Source organism: Mytilus californianus, unplaced genomic scaffold (genome assembly GCF_021869535.1).
Source record: "Mytilus californianus isolate M0D057914Y unplaced genomic scaffold, xbMytCali1.0.p SCAF_14, whole genome shotgun sequence".
NCBI classification, from domain to species: Eukaryota; Metazoa; Mollusca; class Bivalvia; order Mytilida; family Mytilidae; genus Mytilus; species Mytilus californianus.
The window spans coordinates 14,429,671-14,448,978 of NW_026262626.1; the positions used below are offsets into that span (position 1 = coordinate 14,429,671).

The following is a 19,308-nucleotide window of genomic DNA, read 5'->3' on the forward strand; positions in this document are numbered from 1 at the left end:
AACCAGTTACAAATTAGCCAAATCCATGGCTGATCATGATGAAATGCTGTCATTCTGTATGTCTACGGCAGATCAACGGTTTGGAAACATTGCTTCAGAAATAGAATGATAATATCGGGTGGGATATATGTTATAGGGTAACTTTTGAGCATCACTTCTCCTTAACTAACTTATACAATTTACAAAACAAAATTATCGTCAAAGGATAAATTAAATATTTTAATGACAAAATGATTAAAGAAATGAATATCTCTATTTTATTAACATGCACAGATTTGTGTAAGTAAAACTTTTTATGTTGTAAATAACTATTAAGTGTTCATGTTTATTCACAAAGACGGATTTGTTTTTTTAAATAATGCCTTTGACAATTAAAGAACGTCACAGCTGAACATATTTCTTAAAATTTTCTTACGTAATAATGATTAACCAGTCATTTCAATAAGCGCTTATACAAGTAAAAATCACGCGACAGATTTTTGTGATCTCAAATAGCTTGAGGACTGTTAAGGGGTTTCCATTATTTCGATCTTTGTGAAATCAAGTAATAAACCTGTATTGTACCTCATCTGGAAACAATGTCTCATTTCTTTGGTATGTTTCGCGCGTTTGTAGTCATTTGCAAAGTAAACTTCATTTGATAAACCTCATTATTGTTATCGCCTGTCTATTTCTTGGTGAGTACACATATTCTAATATTTCATTAAAGGGAAATTAGATACAAATAAAACAAACAGCTTGGCATATGATTTTTTTTCTTCATACATTTATAATGCGGATTATAGAAATACTATTCTGCTATATGCAGTAAATTTGGTGCAATTTTGTCAAAATAATCTTGAAAAACATCGATGATATATTATTGGCTTGCAAGTCAATAATTCAACTCATTTAAATCTGTATTCATGGAACCTTTTAATTTTACCTTTATTGTAGATGGTCCGAATGTGTCCATAATGTGGTTTATGCATTCAAATGAAAAACATGTCAACATTGAAAAGTGGAATATGGGAGCCACCATGAATATCAATTGACTGATCCGGCCTACAAAAATCATTCTTATTCATGTAAAACGATAATTTACTTCTATTTTTAACCTACAACAATAAATCAGGTAAACCTAGAAAAATCTGATTAAACTGCTCGCTATTTATTTTCATTTTATATTCATATTGATGAACTTTTATATCGGGTGATATGACCGTTGCTAGTTTTCAGAGCTCATCTCGATTGATAATAAGGTAGCGTCTGGTTTAAAATACGTCAGAAATGTTGATTCATTATAGAGAGCCCATGAATTGTTAATTGTTTCTTTTTGACTTTTTGTAATTTAGATATACGTTTTAGTATTTTATAAATACAATATAAGAGTTTTGGTCATATCGGTGGACAGGAATTTTACAGCTGATGCCTGTTTCAGAAACTTTGGTAAATATTTTCATCTTTGAATTTTAGTCAATTAATTGTTATGTCCTCTTATATGATACTATAAGTAGCGCGGCATTGTCACATACTCAAAGCGACATTAATGATATGAATAAACAAAAGATTCTGCAAGTAATAAAATATATTTCCGTTTTATGCTTTCAGCTTGCTTTTTAAATGCTTAATTCAATACGTTTAAAAATAATAAGACGAGATATACAACATAATAAGTAAACATAGAATTACACAAATGCATTATAAATTGTGTCAACAGGTCACGTACTTTTGTGTTAATTTGACATGTTGACACAATTTGTAATGCATTTCTGTAATTCTATGTTTACTTATTATGCGTTATATCTCGTCTCACTATTTTCAATAGGTACCACCTTTGCTAAGTAATTAGTGTGACGATACATTTTCACCTCTGTACTCGTACTCTGAACAATGTTTACTTCCGTACTCCTAACAACAGAATTATCATATTTAAGTTTACCAGTGTACGTTGTTTTATTTAACGTCATTTTGTCCCAGGTAAGAGTTGTCTTTCTGGCACTCTTGCTACATCTTTTTAATAACTACCTGTAACGTTTATGTTACTTAGGCACATTCGTGTTCATATTGTATTTATATTGTGTCATAGGTCAAACTTATTCGTTCAGTGTATGTTTACTCGTTTTTGTTTAAATGTCTTATTGATCGAGTTAAGCTATTTCAATTGATATTTTATAGTGTGTCTTTTTTTATGTTGTAATGTTACACTACTGTCTCATGTAAGCGTGAAGTTTGGCTTTTGTTAAAACGTTTAAACCCCCTGCATTTTTATGCACCTGTCCTAAGTTAGGAGCCTGTTGTTCAGTGGTTGTCGTTTGTTGGTGTGGTTCATATGTGTTTCTCGTTTCTTGTTTTTTTATATAGATTAGACCGTTGGTTTTCCTGTTTGAATTGTTTTACACTAGTCATTTTGGGCCTTTATAGCTTGCTGTTCGGTGTAAGCCAAGGCTCCGTGTTGAAGGCCGTACTTTGACCTATAATTGGTAACTTTTTATACATTGTGACTTGGATGAAGAGTTGTCTCATTGGCACTCATGCCACATCTTCTTATTTATATGAAATGGATATAAAATCGCTGGCTATAAATGATTGGTTGTTATATCATTTATATATCTAACTGCTGGAAAGCTTTCGGAGTAATGTTTCGTCTTAGTACACATTTCTATTTTGACCAAAATTCAGTTATATTTTCTGCGGAATCGCTAGGCGTGGTGAACACAAACCAAAATTCACCAAGAAAAGCCACAGGACCTATATAATGTAAACAAACGTGCACTGGTAGGTACTTTAAAATTACTGATTCTTAATTTTAAGAAAAAAATGTAATACAACAAATCATTTAACAACTATTAAGGATTATTTTAATTAACAAATGAGAACGCATGGAAAATATAAATATCATGGCTCTATTCTATCAATTCACGTATTTGTCACGTGAACACTTGCTCTGTTTTGATTGTTTAACAATGTCACTACCCGGTAAACATCGGAAACAAACTCGAAAGTTAATTTGCTTGCGTTTATCAATCAACATATGGAATTTTATTTGTCAACAATACGTTACGTAATAAATACAAAAAACAACGTGCATACAGGACTTGGCTTAGTATATATGAATTCATTGATTCAATAATTTCATTAACATTACAATTACAGGAAACTCGTGTTATTTCACTTTAACTGCTAACAAACCACCAATACCATATATGTCAGAATTCAAATATTAGTTGTATTTTAGCTGGAAAACATCAACTCTTTGTATTTCAGAATTCAAATATCAGTTGTATTTTTGGGTAGAAACAAATATCATATAAGATTAGGAGAAAATCGAAAATATAATTAAAATATAATGAACAAATTCTCATAATATTTGTTTTCAGTCCATATAAAATATTTCCAAAATGTAGATATTCATAGATTAACGATAGTTTTTTTAAACAAGAGGGTGTTTCTGAGCTACAATTTCATCGAAAGTCGATAGCCCTGAGATGAGATGTCATCGAAAGTCGATAGCCCTGAAATGAGATGTACCCGAAAAACATCGTCTTATGATTTATATCGCTGTTTTCCTAGGCGACTTCTTTAATGTAGGCTCACGACGTCATACATACTCATATAACTCGAGTAGCTTAAGAAGAAAAATTATCACAATTCTTCTTTTAAATAACGATTACTCTTGTTATTAATTTAAAACATGGGGATTGTTTGTTTTCTTTATCATTTCTAAGATTTAATACGTTTTCTCATAAGTTATTAGTGACACACGATACGTACGACATAACAGCTTATGTAAGACTACATGGATTTGTATTGACGGTGAGATCAGAATCGTTGAAGCGTCACATATTGATGGAAACTTTTGAATGTCAATTGTAAGATATACATATATTGTTCGAGACGAATTATATATATATTATAGTGTAAGCCCCGGTTAGCCATGTGTTATCCAATGGAAAATGCCATAAAGTTGTCACATATTTAGACGTGTATATAAATATTATATTATACAACATTATCCAAATGACCAAAAAAGTGAAAAGGTATATTTAAACAAAACGCATTTGACTAACAGGTCGAACAACGGATGTTCTTAAACCCTGCTGACTGCCATTGGCAATTGCAAAATAAACGGATCACAGGATGTAACAAAATGGATCTTTTTTATTAATTTAATACCAAACAGAAAACAATAAACTTGCGGAAAAGATGGTATACTGCAAACATGAGGTGCAAAAATTTGTACAACATATCCGGATTTCGACAATTAATGTCTCTTCAGTGATGTTAGGAATCGAAACGGTATTTGGAAGGCCATAAAATTTACCTCAATTTAGGATAGACTCTTGAATTTTGAAGAGTCCAAAAAGGATGAATGGATCATATAAACCTGAAGGCAAATATAATACATGCCCTATATATATATATATGTGGTAAATAGATAATTAAATGAACGTTGTCTCCTTTCATATTGGCAAACTACACAAAAGATAACTAGATAACTAATGATTTACAAAAATTAAGCATCCAATTAAATGAATCCTGGGATACAGAGTTCCGTAAATGTTTATGTGGTTGGTCCTGGGATACAGATACCCACATTATCAAATGTTTTGGGTGCTAAATGAAATATGATGCAAAATTACACACATTTGAAGGAAACGCAGAGAAATGCGCCAAATCATGCAAATTGACCAAGGCAGTCACAAATGACTGTCGGGGCGGGTGATTGGCACATTTTGCTGCGTTTTCTTTAAATATGTGTCATTTATCGTCATATTTTATTTAGCATCCACAACATTTGATATTGTTGGTCTCTGTATCTAACATATGATTATCTATTTGTTAATTTCCGTATTTGAAAAAAACAAAGAACCATAACTATTGGTCTCAAATTGAAGATATAATCAGCATTCAGTTAATTGACCGGCGTCGATATTGTCGGTATGTTTTTTTTCTCTTTTTTTATCTGTGAACACTATGTTGTCTGTCTGGATATGGAGTATTATTACAATTACTGTGCCGACATTACACTAAGGTTTTTGATTGGAATGAACAAAAATTGTAGAGAATTCATTTCAGTAGAGGGCATATATTTATAGTATTTGCTGAATGTTTACAGTACGAATTTATAGTTTGTGTGTGCGGTGTGGGGATCGGGGAGGGGGGATGGAGGGAAGGGGAGGGTATTGTGCAATGCGACAAAAATTAGGGTGCGTGTGTAAATATCAATCGTTTAATTTTGAGTGTTGCTAACTTTTGTTTTTATCTCGAACACTTTTGATGGCTTCTGAATATAGAAAACAACATATATATGAATAGCATTAATTTATACATGTAAAAAAGTACGTAAAAAGCGGTGAAAAATATGCATTCTGTACTTTTAATAGCTTTGTTAATTGAATATCTATTATTTCTGTTTTAAAATAAGCTGATATTTTGAAGCCTAATATATTGAGGCAAATTAATTTCTACTGAAAAAAAAATTTTCAACGACCTTTTTGTATTTTCTAATCATTAACACACAGATAATTAAAGCAATACCATATCAAAATCATGTTACATCCTGTGGAGCGATTATCGAGAATCGAAATTGAAAGTGAAACATGCACATTTTTCGTCTATTTATTTCCATTATATTAATTTTATTATATACATTTATAGTCTTTTTCACCAAAAAGTAAAATTTGTTGTTTCTCTGGAAGAATACATTCTTTATATTTCGTTTCTTTTAATATTCAAACGCATTATATTGCATGAAATTTCTTAAGTTTGTTAGTATTTTTATTAGTTCAAAGTATACAACCTTAATAATTTTTATCTGTAAAATGATTTTCTTGACAGAATGTAAAATATTGTAAAATTCGTTTTTGTCTTGTGCCATCAAGCTAGATGTAATCGTCATATGTATAATGGAAGACGATAAACACTTAATTATTGTATATTCCATCTGCTGTTACTTTTCACCTAGACACAGATTTATAAAGTAGTCGTAGTATATGTACGTAATAAATACGAATATAAAATTATCGATAATGTTACTTCAGTATAATACTTACTATATATGTGAACCGCCATGACATTTATAGGCTTATGGCGGTAAACGTCATAATGAGAAAACGTTGATTTAAAAATCGGGGCCCCTGTTATTGAATGTCGAATTATACTATGCGGAAAAAAAAAATTTCATTTTTTCTTGACTTGAGGAAGTTTGATCCATATCAACATTTGATATCCAATCGGAATCGGGAAAATAAAACTTGCCATTAAAACAATCTAAAAATAACGACCACAGCCTTATGTCTTCCTTCATTGACGCAGTGAGCCTTATATGGTGCCAGGGATTTGATATTCCTGACATTGCATCATCAAAACGTCTGTGGAATGCCCTACCCTGAGGGATCACTCTCGAACAAAAAATCCAAAATGCCTGTAAAAGACTGGAGAACATGTAATATTGTTCTTTTTTTGCCTAAAAAGTTTGAAATTATTGTTTTCAATTTCAGCAATTTCTCTTTTCAATTGTATTAATTTCAAGCCCCAAAAAAGTAAGAACATGAGTTAGACTGACGGTCTTGTCATGTGCCAAAGGAACTCCTAAGTGATCACATAAACAATCAAATTCACTCATCAGGTTAAGGCAGATTGAATCAGCCCCCGGGCCCGTTTTGTCCTTAAAGATACATTCTAGAAATGTTGAGAATTTCTCAAATGTTGCACAAGAGAGACGACACCCTTGAGGCAAACAGCGGTCCACGAAGTAAAAGTCCAAAAATTTGAAACCCAATAACTCGAAATCATCCGGGTTTACTGGTAAAAACCTAAATGCCGAGCTGATATTTTTTTTTCCAATTAGGGCGAACTTTCATTGGTCACCCACCATATCTAGTGTGTGGTCAAACGGCGTATAAGTCACAGAACACAAGCCTTTATCAATATAATCATTTACGCTTAAACCGTGTGGAAACGATAAATGCTGTATAAGCCTCCAAGAACCTTCCTTTTTAAGACAAAAGCCAATCTGAGACAATCTTAGAATAAATAGAAGTATATTGTTAAAGGGGCCAGCTATTCTACCCAAATTAATGTCTTTCAATAATTGTTTGCAACTTCAACTTCATTGCCAAACACAGAAACTAGATTTCTACAATCAGTAGTCATCCTAGGTTCAGTATAAATTAGACGAAAACCTTTCAAAAATCCAAAATATAATTCTGAAGCGACTATTTTATTACTATAATTTTCAAAAAAACTTGCAAAGAACATCAAATTTAATTGGTGTATTAGCGATTGAATGAACCGTGAAAAGCTGGTCGCTGGAATCTGATCTGACAGCTGCCCTTGTATTAGCACTCGAGCCTCGTTGCGAACTGTTATTTTGTTGTTCAGCAGCGAATCTAGAACCACGCCTAAAATTAAAATTTGTCTGAGCACCAAAAAATCGTGTACAGTTTACCGATGGGTGAATACCTGTACAACGTAAACAACTATGTGAATAATGACAGTTAGGCCTAGTACAGGAGCCATTGTTATAATCATAATATTTATACACATTAGTTACATGGTTTTGGTTATTTTGTGTGTTATCATCATACATGACATGAAGAGTAACCAAAGCTCTAAATCAACTGTTCTCCAGTTACAAGACGGCATTCTTATTTCTTTTAAACGGAATTGCTCGTCTTACCTCTTCCAGCCTAAACTGGGAACCCTACTAGCTCCAAGTCGTATGTTACTCATGTATTTGAGAAGTCCTCTTACCTCTCCCAAATAACTTGACAAATAAATATCAATGAAAATCAGAAATGCATCAGTTCACTGACTTATACTATTAATCTTTACTGTTGGTTTTGGTTTTGGTTTAGATTGTAGAACACCATCTTTTATTATAAATTATTAGAATTATCATCAATAGGTACTGGGTTTGACAATAAACAACCCAGATCAATATATTCACAATTTAAGATTTTTTGTCTGATATTGCTCGAAACATTATTACCCAAATCATTGCTGATGCTGGAAATTTCATGTACAGAATTGACATTAGATTCAAAATTTTGAAATGCACCTTGTTCATTGATGTTTTGTGAATACACAGGCATTACGGACTCTCATTATTCGGCAAATCCACTGAACTGGTAGTCATGGTAGATGGTCCTGATGCTTTAGATGTTGGAATTTGCATCCGGGGCAGCATTACATCATGTTCTGTTTGGGACGGTGCAGCTGTCCTGTCATTTTCAGTAACACGGGTTGGTCTCCTTATTTTAAATCATTTTCCCCTCGCGACAGTTTTTCCCCTAGGCATCACTAACCTTCCAATAAATGAACACAGTATAAATGAAAATAATAATAGTTGTAAATTTTAAAATATATGTATAACTAAACATTGCTGAATATAAAAGTAAACATGAAATAAACAACGCAATCTCTTTGACGGAAAAGAATTGATAATAAATCAATTAATCAAATGTCAATTTAAAGCATTTACAAAATATTTCTTAACAGAAGCCTAATTAAATATAATTTACTGAAATAATTCACAACATCAAATAACAATTAGGTGTACCATGGGTAATGTTATTGTCTAGCGACATTAGATGACTTCCAGCGCGCATCGAAAATTTAGTATAAATTACATACCTGATAATAGGAAACTACAAGAATAATCTTCATAACAAAATGTAATTAGCATAGATAGCATCAACATTAGATGTCTCAATAAAAGACAAAGCAATAATGTGAATGAAACTAAAAATTGAATTAAATTAAACATCATAATTCGTTATATAGGCATATAATAAGTATAAACAAATAAAATTAAATATCAAGTAATCATGCATATAATAAATTAACTAAATAATCTGACCTTAAATCAATATAAATCCTTGAAGATTGCGTTTGCAAAAATTTGTGATGAGAAGTGCAAGAGCAGTTTATTTATATGTAGTGTAATAAATTAAGACATGCGCGTCTGCTTTGACCCGCTAATGAACTATTGCTGGTCTTCCTCTGATAACGCAAATTTATGGTCAAGCCCTTTAAATCGAATTATATTTAGATATACAGGACAAGTAGTTTTTTTTACGTCAAATTAATAATTTAGGTAAAAATCCCGATTAGAATCGCGTTCTTGATTCACACAATTTATCTTTTAGATTTCATTGCATTGCTCTGAACTAAAATTAATTCTGAAAGGGGCATGAACATAAACCTAAGATAATTTTAGGCATTTCAAAGTGCAGTGGTTATATTTTTCTCTAACTTATTACCTATACATTTTGCAGCATGAACACCAAGTTTTTGGAGTAAATCTCATTGTTCACATTGTGAGGGAAAATATCTTGCTATTCATCTTTTTTTAGCATTAATGTAGTTCTCCTTAAGAGAAAGAAAAATGTTCCGGTACATTGTTTGTTATGGCAACCGAATGATTGATATAGACGAAAGATAATTCTCTAGTTGTTTTGTCAAAAAAAAAAAACACAAAAAAAAACACAAAAAAAACCCCCGAAAAACAAAAAAAACAATATGACAAGTTTCAGAGATAGCTATAATAGAAGAACATACACATGATACATGTGAAAAATTGAAAAAAAAGGAAAATTTTTAATAAAATCTAAAGTAACAAAAATGACCATAATTCTGTTATTTTGCAGAACCTAGCAAAATAACTTGTCAGAGTGTTTTGAATCTATGTATACTTCATAAAAATGTAAATAAATTATTTTGACCCTGGTGCCTCCATAAGCATGAAAATCACATGGCTGGTCACATATATGAACTGGCTTGTTTTGAAAAGATTTCCTTATCTGTCAACAAGTATACATTTGTTCATTTAAGATGTGTTTGTGTTGTTGATAGTCATTCTTCAATCCAATCCTGAATTGTAATTTCATTTTAAATCAAATTGTGCCAATAAATTCTTTTTAATTGATTTTTGATTTTCTTTGAACTTATGTTGCAAGTTATTCAAATTTAAAAGAGAAAAGAAAACCTGTAGGATCACGTCTCTTTTTGCATACATAAACAAAAAGAAAAACGTTTCTCCAAAGGTTAAACTATTTATCTAAAGAATCTCTGAACATATTCTGTGAAACAGTATTTCTCTATGAGTTTTATTTCGTAGCAACAAAGACATGTACACTATATATGTATATAAACATTTTTTGATAGTACATGTAGGTTGCGTCCAAGGTTTTCCTAATTCTTTAAGTTCCGAAAATTTGTCAAACAATTTTCAAAATGTACCGACTTTAAAGCCTTTATAGATAGATTGTTTAGCATTAAGACTTTTGAAAAATACCCATTTAAGAACCAATTTCGGGTATTGTATATTTCATAAAGTTGCAATTTAAGGCCATAATTTGCCAAAATTGAACCTTTTACTTGAAACACACATTTGCTCAAAGTGTAAATAACAAGAAGAGGTTTCGCCTTTCCAATAAGTTTCGAAGTATATTTGAAGAAGCGGCCATTTTAAAGCCATGTCGCGTTTCTGTCTTTTTAAAATAAAGAAATACAACTGGAGGAGCACGTAAACAAAAAATGAAAAAAAATGAAATGGTCGATATGCTAAATCAGACAAAAACCAAACAACTCTGTAGAAACAAAAGAGAACAAATTACATTAATCAATATTTCACATTCGTCAGCAATAAAAGTACTGTTATTACACCAAGTAAAGTCAATGAACGCCTTTAGTTGAAATAAGATGTGAATAAATACAAATCAAATTGATATCATTACAGGAACCTTAATTTTGTGTTGTTGTTGTAAAAAACGGACAGTAACTCTTTTAAAGCCCAGACAACACTTCTGTCAGAAGTAGGCCGTGCGATGCTATGCTCTCATATACTATTTAGATAATTAGGCATTACCGGGATATATTAGTACAAAAAATTAACTTACTAAACGATGAATTTAACTGTACAAAACGAATTGATTGCAACTCTTATTTTCGCTTTACATATCCGTGACATGTATTTGCCGCTGGACTTTAAACAATAAACAACTAAGAGTTAATGTATGTGTTACATCATGCTAAATATTAACAACTGGTGCGTTGAACAAACTACAGTTGAAGTGTGACTTACCTCTTTTTAAAATTCAAAACTATAATCTGAAAACCCAACATCTTGAATTGTGTCCCCCATGTGAATTGTCGTAAACGTTATTGACGCCACTGAGGACATATAAACGCTAGAAGTTTGAGACTTTCTGGCGTTTTAAAGTGGACAACGGCGAAAAACAATTATCGGACATGTTTGAGGGATATACAATAGGACTTGTTTGGCCAATTTACGATTTAAAGGACACGTTAAGGCGAAATAGACACGTTTGGGGGTATTGAACACGTTTGGGGTATCGAACACGTTTTGGGGTATCGAACACGTTTGGGGGAAGGCAACGTTTGGGGCAGTGACATATGTACCATATATGTTTTTGTTTGTTTTCAATAGTTGCAAACATGTTTTTAAAACATTATATCGTATTTCTGGTAAGGGATTTCATTGTACTGTAAGTCTTATGTTTTGTTTCTAAATATGCCTCTATTCTGAAAGATTTATGTTTATAGATTCTTGTTCTTACAGGTACTTTTATTATTTCCACTGATCGATATTAAAACTGTTTCATTGAGATTTGTAAAATCAAGTCTGTTATTAAAAAGAATGTCTTTCTAATTGTATCTAATAGTTTGGTTTTTTTTTAACTTTGCAAATGTCTGTATTTATTCACAAATTTTGTTTATTTTGGTAGACCGTATGCTGAATTCAAGATATTTGTTAGTGTTGTTGTTCTCTATTTCTAATTGAAAAATACCTCTCTTCTACTGGTTTTATATCATTTTAAAATTATAAATTTTTATACCTAACGATATTAAAGTAGTTGAAAATTGTATTTAAATTGTAGTTTTTATTACCGTGGTGATCTTTTGATACGAAATAAAACTACAATTAATTTGTCGATGATACGAGTATCGAATATTTCAAAAAAAAGTTGGCATAGAAGAGTGTTCATCAATAGTATAGTGCTGCTTTTACTGCGAATTTCCATTTCACTATCGTGTCTGCTTTTCAAGAAACAAATCACGATGCCTCGTCTTTAGGCGGTCTGTTTCGTCTGGTGAAGTGCTGGGAGTGTGAACTATATTCGGTTTTATAAATTGAAATGCAAAATACGCAACTTCCTAAAAAAAAAGCTAAATTTAACCTCGTTCGTTTTTCTTTTAATTCTAACAAATGTATTTTATTTCTATCTTAAGGCTGTTGATTTGAACCTGTATATCGAAATTATTCAAAACATATTGCGCTCAAAGAAACAATAAAGACACGTTTTTCTTAAGGGTGCGATAGTTGAAACAAAACTTACGACAGATGTAATGTCGCTGAAATTCTGATCCTACAGAGCTGCTACCTAAGGTTTTACCGCAGTTATAGCATGTATTACATTTTTTCCCAAAGAAGTGTAATAGTGTTTTTAGCTGTCATGAAATTGAAATTGAAACCTTTGAATACTATAACAAACATTGTATGTAAAACGCAAATAATTCAATTAAACAAATAGTTTAGATATATTAACCTTTGTTACGCTTACCTTGACAAGTCAGATGGATTTTACAAAGACCTGCGCCTGAATTCATAAGAGTATTCCCTTAAATGACCAGGATTTTCTTTCTGAAAAATTTGTATCCGGGACTTTTTTTTTCTTTTGTAAACACCATATGGTAATTTATAAATCAGAACAGGATGTTTAATCTTGTGACAATGTTTCCTTGCATATGCACGTATCTGTTTATACACAAACAAGGCCACACTAATACGAAAGTATATTATTATAAAAATGTAATAACAACTTCAATTTTCCATTTTCAAACTTTTTTCAAGTAAACGAGAGCAAACAACAGTTTGAACAAAGTCTTGGATCTATAATTTTGTTTCAGAAAAAAATATCTGCTAAGTTAGTTTTGTTTAAGTAAAAAAACATTTTAGAAAGGTAATGAACGTCCAATTTCATGATTGGACCGGAAAAGGTAACTTCGTTGTATACCTGTAATACTAGTATCTCTGCAAATTAAAGGTTACCCAAAGACTCTTTGTCATGGGATTGTAATCGATTGCAGAATTAGAGAAGGTGATTATGGTAGTTTGCTTGCATTTATGTTTTTTCTCTCTCTGTGTGTGGATGTGTGTGTGTGTGTGTTGACTGTTTGCCTGGTTTCGACAGCACTTATCTTTTACCATTGATTCTCTTTCGTTTTTTTTTTATGTCTATGTATATGAATATTTGACAATATTCTTAATATTTGACTTCCCTTTTTCAAAGTTAGTTCGGTTTAGTTTAGTATCCTCTACTCATTGTTATTGAAAGAGAAACAATATCAGTTAAGACACTTCAGACACTGTTTTGAAATTGGAGGTGTGTGTATGTTCTCTCTGAAAAAATTAACGCAGCAGAATTTAAACTGAGCTAGTTCATTTAGTTGTTTAATATTAATTCCTTGAAAAGTGAAAAACAACATTGAATATTTTTGATTTCGTCATACCTTTGCGAAATTCTTTTTGCATCATACTTCTGCGTCCTTAACATGTTGATAAACTGCTACATACATATAAAGGATGCATTTTGAAACAATTAATCATAATACATTGCATAATATCACCATAGGATGTTAGACAACATAAAGATTTTAGTATGGGATATGTATTTATCAATCGGAACATCCTTTAATTTTAAGGACATCATTTACATTAAATTATAGTGAAACGCTTTGTACTTTGTACATAAACGCTGACTTTAGTAGGTAGAAATATCTAAGGTTAGTACGACTTAATCATTTTATATTTAACCTTGAATTTGATTTATTTTTATACAAAAGTTCAAATTTCAGGTGGCTTTTATAACAAATGATACAACAGTTTAACGGGAATTATTTTGACGACAATACCTAATGGATCTAACATTTAATAGTGTACGATGTAAATCTAAGAACACTTTGTCCGTAAGTTATGCTTTTTTAAGGCATGTAAAATTATTTTAATATTTTCAGGTCGTCTATTTAAAATGAAACACTTATCAATTGTTGGAGCATCTTTTGTCTTACTTCTGATCTTTTCCTGTTGTGAGTAAACGCATTTTTATATAACAAAATATATATTCGAAAAATCTATATTCAGAATTATGAAGATTAATTAGGTACATGTATATCATGTATATAGTCAGATAAGATCATACCATGAAATCATGATTTAACTTAACATGTTAACTATTAGTGTTTGTCTACGAAATAAATAAGACAAACTGAAAATGTAGATGGAAAATCAAAGTCAAAGTCAACGTCGAAGGACAGATGCCCAATTACAAAAAAGGCAACAAAGATAAAAAATAAAAAAAATTAAATTTTAAATGAACCTCAAAAAGTATACTTAAAAGAAAACCTCAAGTGATACAGGAAAGTCCACAACACCTACTGTATTTGTGAAGTCAGGGGTTTTATTTCAGTTCACCTCCTTTTTAAGGTCATAAGCATTGACAGGGAATTGGTAAATATCTCTTGATTTAATCTAATGCCTTTTTAGAAATAAACTATTGCTAATGCACAGTTTTTTTTCAATATATACGAGAGAGAGAGAGAGAGAGAGAGAGAGAGAGAGAGAGAGAGAGAGAGAGAGAGAGAGAGAGTCTTGCCTATTCTTGCACGTTGTTAAACATTAAATTTAATTACGTTTACTCTCATGAATAACATTTAGTTTTACATTATATCTAAAAAAAGGTCAGCATGTTAAAAATAAAAAAAAAGAACGAGTCTTTATCATATTTCAACATTGATCAAGTCTTTGATTTCTGAATGATTTTGAAAATAATAAAGCCAATAAAAATCTGAAATCTTCAATATTAAATACGTAAAGTGAACAAATTAAGTTTTTACCGCTATAAAATTGAAGAAAAAATACTGTTAAAAAACACTGACCCATTCCTGAAGCGAATGATGATTGTTAAAAATATACTTTTCAGTTCTGAAAGAACATGGAGTTGAAGGACAACCATCAATCAGTGTAAAGGTGCGCAGTTGTAAAAGATACTGCCGACGACCACCGTCAAAATATGGATGTGAAAATTGCTGTAGAGCGCAAAGTAGCAGATACGACAAAGGACAATGCTATTATAACTCGTGTTATTGTTGGCATTTGGTATAATTATTAACCCTTAATGTCAGTATAAATAATAATAAGAAAAAAAAAGAAAAAAAAAGCCGTGACAATAATAAAAACATTTAGTTTTACATATTGAATGCATTTGAATTGGTTATGTCATATAACAAGACCTGTACCTGGTCTGATCTTGCTGATTGATACAATTAGATGATATATCACTGTGTTAATGAATGCAAAAGCAACAATTATAACTGCAAACGCAACAATACATGTATCAGAGACAACAACAACAGCAAACGTTAGGTACAGTGGTTTCTGGAAACATTAAATGTTTATGACAAACAAGGTTATTACAAAATCTTCAAATTGCAAATGTCATGGTTACTAAATATTTATGACAAGACACTTTGTTCAGAATATATTTCGAAATGGTCCAATAGGTCATGATGGCTATTGTCAGGTAAAAATCATATTTTTTTTATTACAGTTTAGTTGAATTATCAGTTGAATTTCGATCCGAGAGCCATACAGTAATACTTTTTAAAAACCTATATAGGTTATGAGATTACCAGGTGAATGTTACTGAACGAAAAAAAAAAGGCAACAGTAGTATACCGCTGTTCAAAAGTCATAAATCGATTAAGAGAAAAACAAATCCGGGTGACAAACTAAAACAGAGGGAAACACATCAACTATAAGAGAACAAACAAAGAAACAACAGAAACACTGAGGTGCAACAAAAACAAACGCCAACATACATAGAAACGAATTATTTGATAACAACTGCTATATTCGGGACTTGGTGCAGGCCATTTTAAGAACAAATGGTGAGTCGAACCTGGTTTTATGGCTAGCCAAACCTCCCGCCTTTATGGCAATGTTAAAAAATATCGCTAAAATGACAACACTACGTGACAGAAATACAGCACAAACACACGCAAGAACACTCATCACAGAGAAACGCACAAATGAATATAATAGTCGATACAACATGTAAACCGCAGAATAACAACGAACATCTTCCATTAACGACAGATAGCACAGGACATCACAAACAGTGACGTATTTTTGTAACGAATATTTAATCTTGAAATTCATACAATTTTCACAATACTAGTACAAACAATCATCATGACAATGACGGTATTGAAAGGCTATCTTATAATTATTTGGACTACAAACGATAATACATAACATATTATCGAACAGTAAACACAACAGAAACATCATAGATAAAAAAAAAAAAAAACTTTATATAAATTCGTGCATTGTAAGTGTTTTTGTTTTTAACCTTAATCAGGTACGCTTAAAACAAATCTTTTGAAAACCATGTAGCCTTAGTTTTTTTTTCAAACTGCTCAATACACAAACGGATAATTTATGTATAGTATGTATAGTATGTTATGGATCATGTTAGTATTGAAGCACTTACTAATGAGCTGATAACACCCAATGATAGTAAACGATCGTAACAATGGCGTTCGTCCAACGAAAATTTACTGTTTCACCTTAATTAGACCTCTCAAAGCCGAATATGTGAACGCTTAGAAAATGTAAATACCTAAATATATAATGACCTGTATGACCAAAAGAGAGGCGATAGAAACCAAAGGGACTTTTTCGATTGAATTTGAAAAAGAAAAGAAAAATGATTTTGAGAAATAAATCAGAGCTTCACCTATAATGTTTTATTCGATTTCTAGAGTAAGTACCCCAAAAACGATTGTCTTACAAGAAATATTAAACTTTTAAATGATAAGAAATACTAAAACATTAAATATGAAAGCTAACGAGACTGAATAAAGACACGATAGATAAGGACAACACAACACCATGCACAATTAAAACTAATTGCGAACAAATAAACAGCTGTGTATAATCTACAAAACGTCTTCATTAGAACCTGTAATCTGTAGTTTCTGCTTTCTTTTTTCTACTGAGAATAATAATATAAGAAAAACATTTATTTATGAATAGTTAGCATTTTGTTTGAGTGACAATCATACGTGTATTGATGCATTTTATAGTTGATTTGATTTTAATTTTGATATTTGTGCACACTACGAACACTTCTTTACGACATAAACATTCACTATCTAACAAAAGTTCAAAGCAAATGAGTTTTATAGCCTATCAGACATTTGCGGAAACTGTCATACACCTACGATTAGGATAACATGATAGATGAATAGTGAACATTTTGTTTCAGTGACAATCAATTTAGTCGGTCCGGAGTTATTTGCCCGAAACCTTAAAACCTTGTTATCATTCAAACACCGTAACCGTAATAGGTAGAAAAAAACCGATGTCAGTTGGCCACTAAAACTCAGAAACCGAAAGTCGTAGTCACCTAGGGTCTTCATTATTGATCATCAATTCATGTTACTTAAACATGCCTCAAGGTCAAATATTTATGTTGATCTTGACCTTTGACCTTACACCTTGTTATGGGATAATATCAGAAACCATTATACTTACAGAAGTCTTGAACAGTAGAAAATATCTGGATCATTAAGGCGCAACTTTGTTACATTTGACAAAAGAGAATTGATCTTGCTGCAAGGGGCATAACCTTCGTTAACGGTTTCTGTAAAAACAAAATTAGCTTTAACTATTACACCAAAAGTCCTACATCCATGAGTTCTTCAGCAATGACATTACGGACCAATGACCTTGACAAAGGACATACGGTCAAAGGTCAAGGTCATGTCCCAGATACCAAATTATGTGTTTTTGACCTTATTTAAATGGTTTTTAAGTGTGTTTAAAAGCTTTTGTTTACGTTAACATTGACATTTGACCTCACTACTTGGTTTGGAATAGCTCAGAAACCCTTATACGTACAGAAATTGTCAATAGTTAAAAAATGTTTGAATCATCAAGGCGCAACTTTGGTATGTTTTGACCGAAGAGATTTAATCTATCGGTAAGGGGCATAACCCCCGTTAACGGTTTCTGAAAAGACAAAATTAGCTTTAACTCCTAAACTAAAGTTCCTAGATCCATAGTGTCTTCAGCAAGGACACCAAGAACCAATGACCTTGAGAAATGTCATAAGGTCAAAATCAAGGTCATGACCTAGATCAGGAATTTTATGTTTTTGATAATTTTTTCATGGTTTTATATGTGTTTATTGCTTTTCAATGCATATTACATTTATTTAAACATATATTTTACATTTCGAAAAGGAAAGACCTGTGAATTGTTCACGAACAATTGACATTTTAATATTGTTATTACAATTCTTATCGGAAAACATGGACCAAATTCTTGTGTGCGCTTCTTCACGTAAACTACATGTCCAATTGACTCCAAACTTTGTAGCCAACAGGGTATACATGTTTTCCATCATAGTATAACAACGTTGTGCAGCTCCCTCCCAAGAATTTTTGAAGAGAAACCAAATTTCAATGCCGTAGAAATCGCTTTCGAGCTCCGTAAATATCAGTGAAATCCTACAATAAAATGTCTGCTCATAGATTAAAATTCAAATTTGTGTTACAAACTGCTGCTGAAATATATACATTGTATGAAAATAATCGATAAACGTGTTTTAAAAGTACACTGGATAAAATAAATCAAAGGCATGCACTGCTCGTGAACTCCGATCAAAACATCAATTACCTACAGTGACAAAAGAAATACGTTATGCATTATTTCGTCGATATACATGTTGTCTGTCCAACATCTCCAACTGAAAAGAAAGAAATATAAGTTTTTGCTAATATGAACAAACCTCGTGACGTCATAATTTGGCACGAGAGACGGCGCGGGACCTGAAATAGAATAAAAACATTCCAATCTAAATATAAAAACTTAACCAAATCAAGGATGTGGACCGTTGTATGAAAATGTGAACTTGGGTCCCGCCCCTCTTTTTATTTAGGGGGGATCATTAAACCTGTTTCTTTCTTTTACTCGTGTTTTTTTTTCTCTCCTTCTAATATGAAAAATTGACTGGTAGACGTTAAGGCATTCAATGAACAAATAAAACAAACAAACAAACAAACAAACAAAGCAAGCGAACAAGCAAGCAAAATCAATCAAACAAACAAACAAACATAGCAATCAATCATGTTTCAAAAGGTGAAAGACGGTTTACAATTGCTTTTTTAAAGCAATTGATTTATATTTGTATATTGTTGTTCGTCTAACATTTTACAAAAGCAAGTACTTTA

The 19,308-nt window shown here is 31.5% G+C and overlaps 1 long non-coding RNA gene across 1 annotated transcript; it reads left to right on the plus strand.

The window, feature by feature from the left end:
• The first annotated feature begins 568 nt into the window (after positions 1–568).
• Positions 569–15,223, plus strand: LOC127724263 (uncharacterized). The gene is made up of 3 exons (XR_007992415.1): positions 569–677; positions 14,026–14,097; positions 14,991–15,223. It is a non-coding gene; the product is annotated as an uncharacterized LOC127724263 (long non-coding RNA).
• Positions 15,224–19,308: the final 4,085 nt, after the last annotated feature.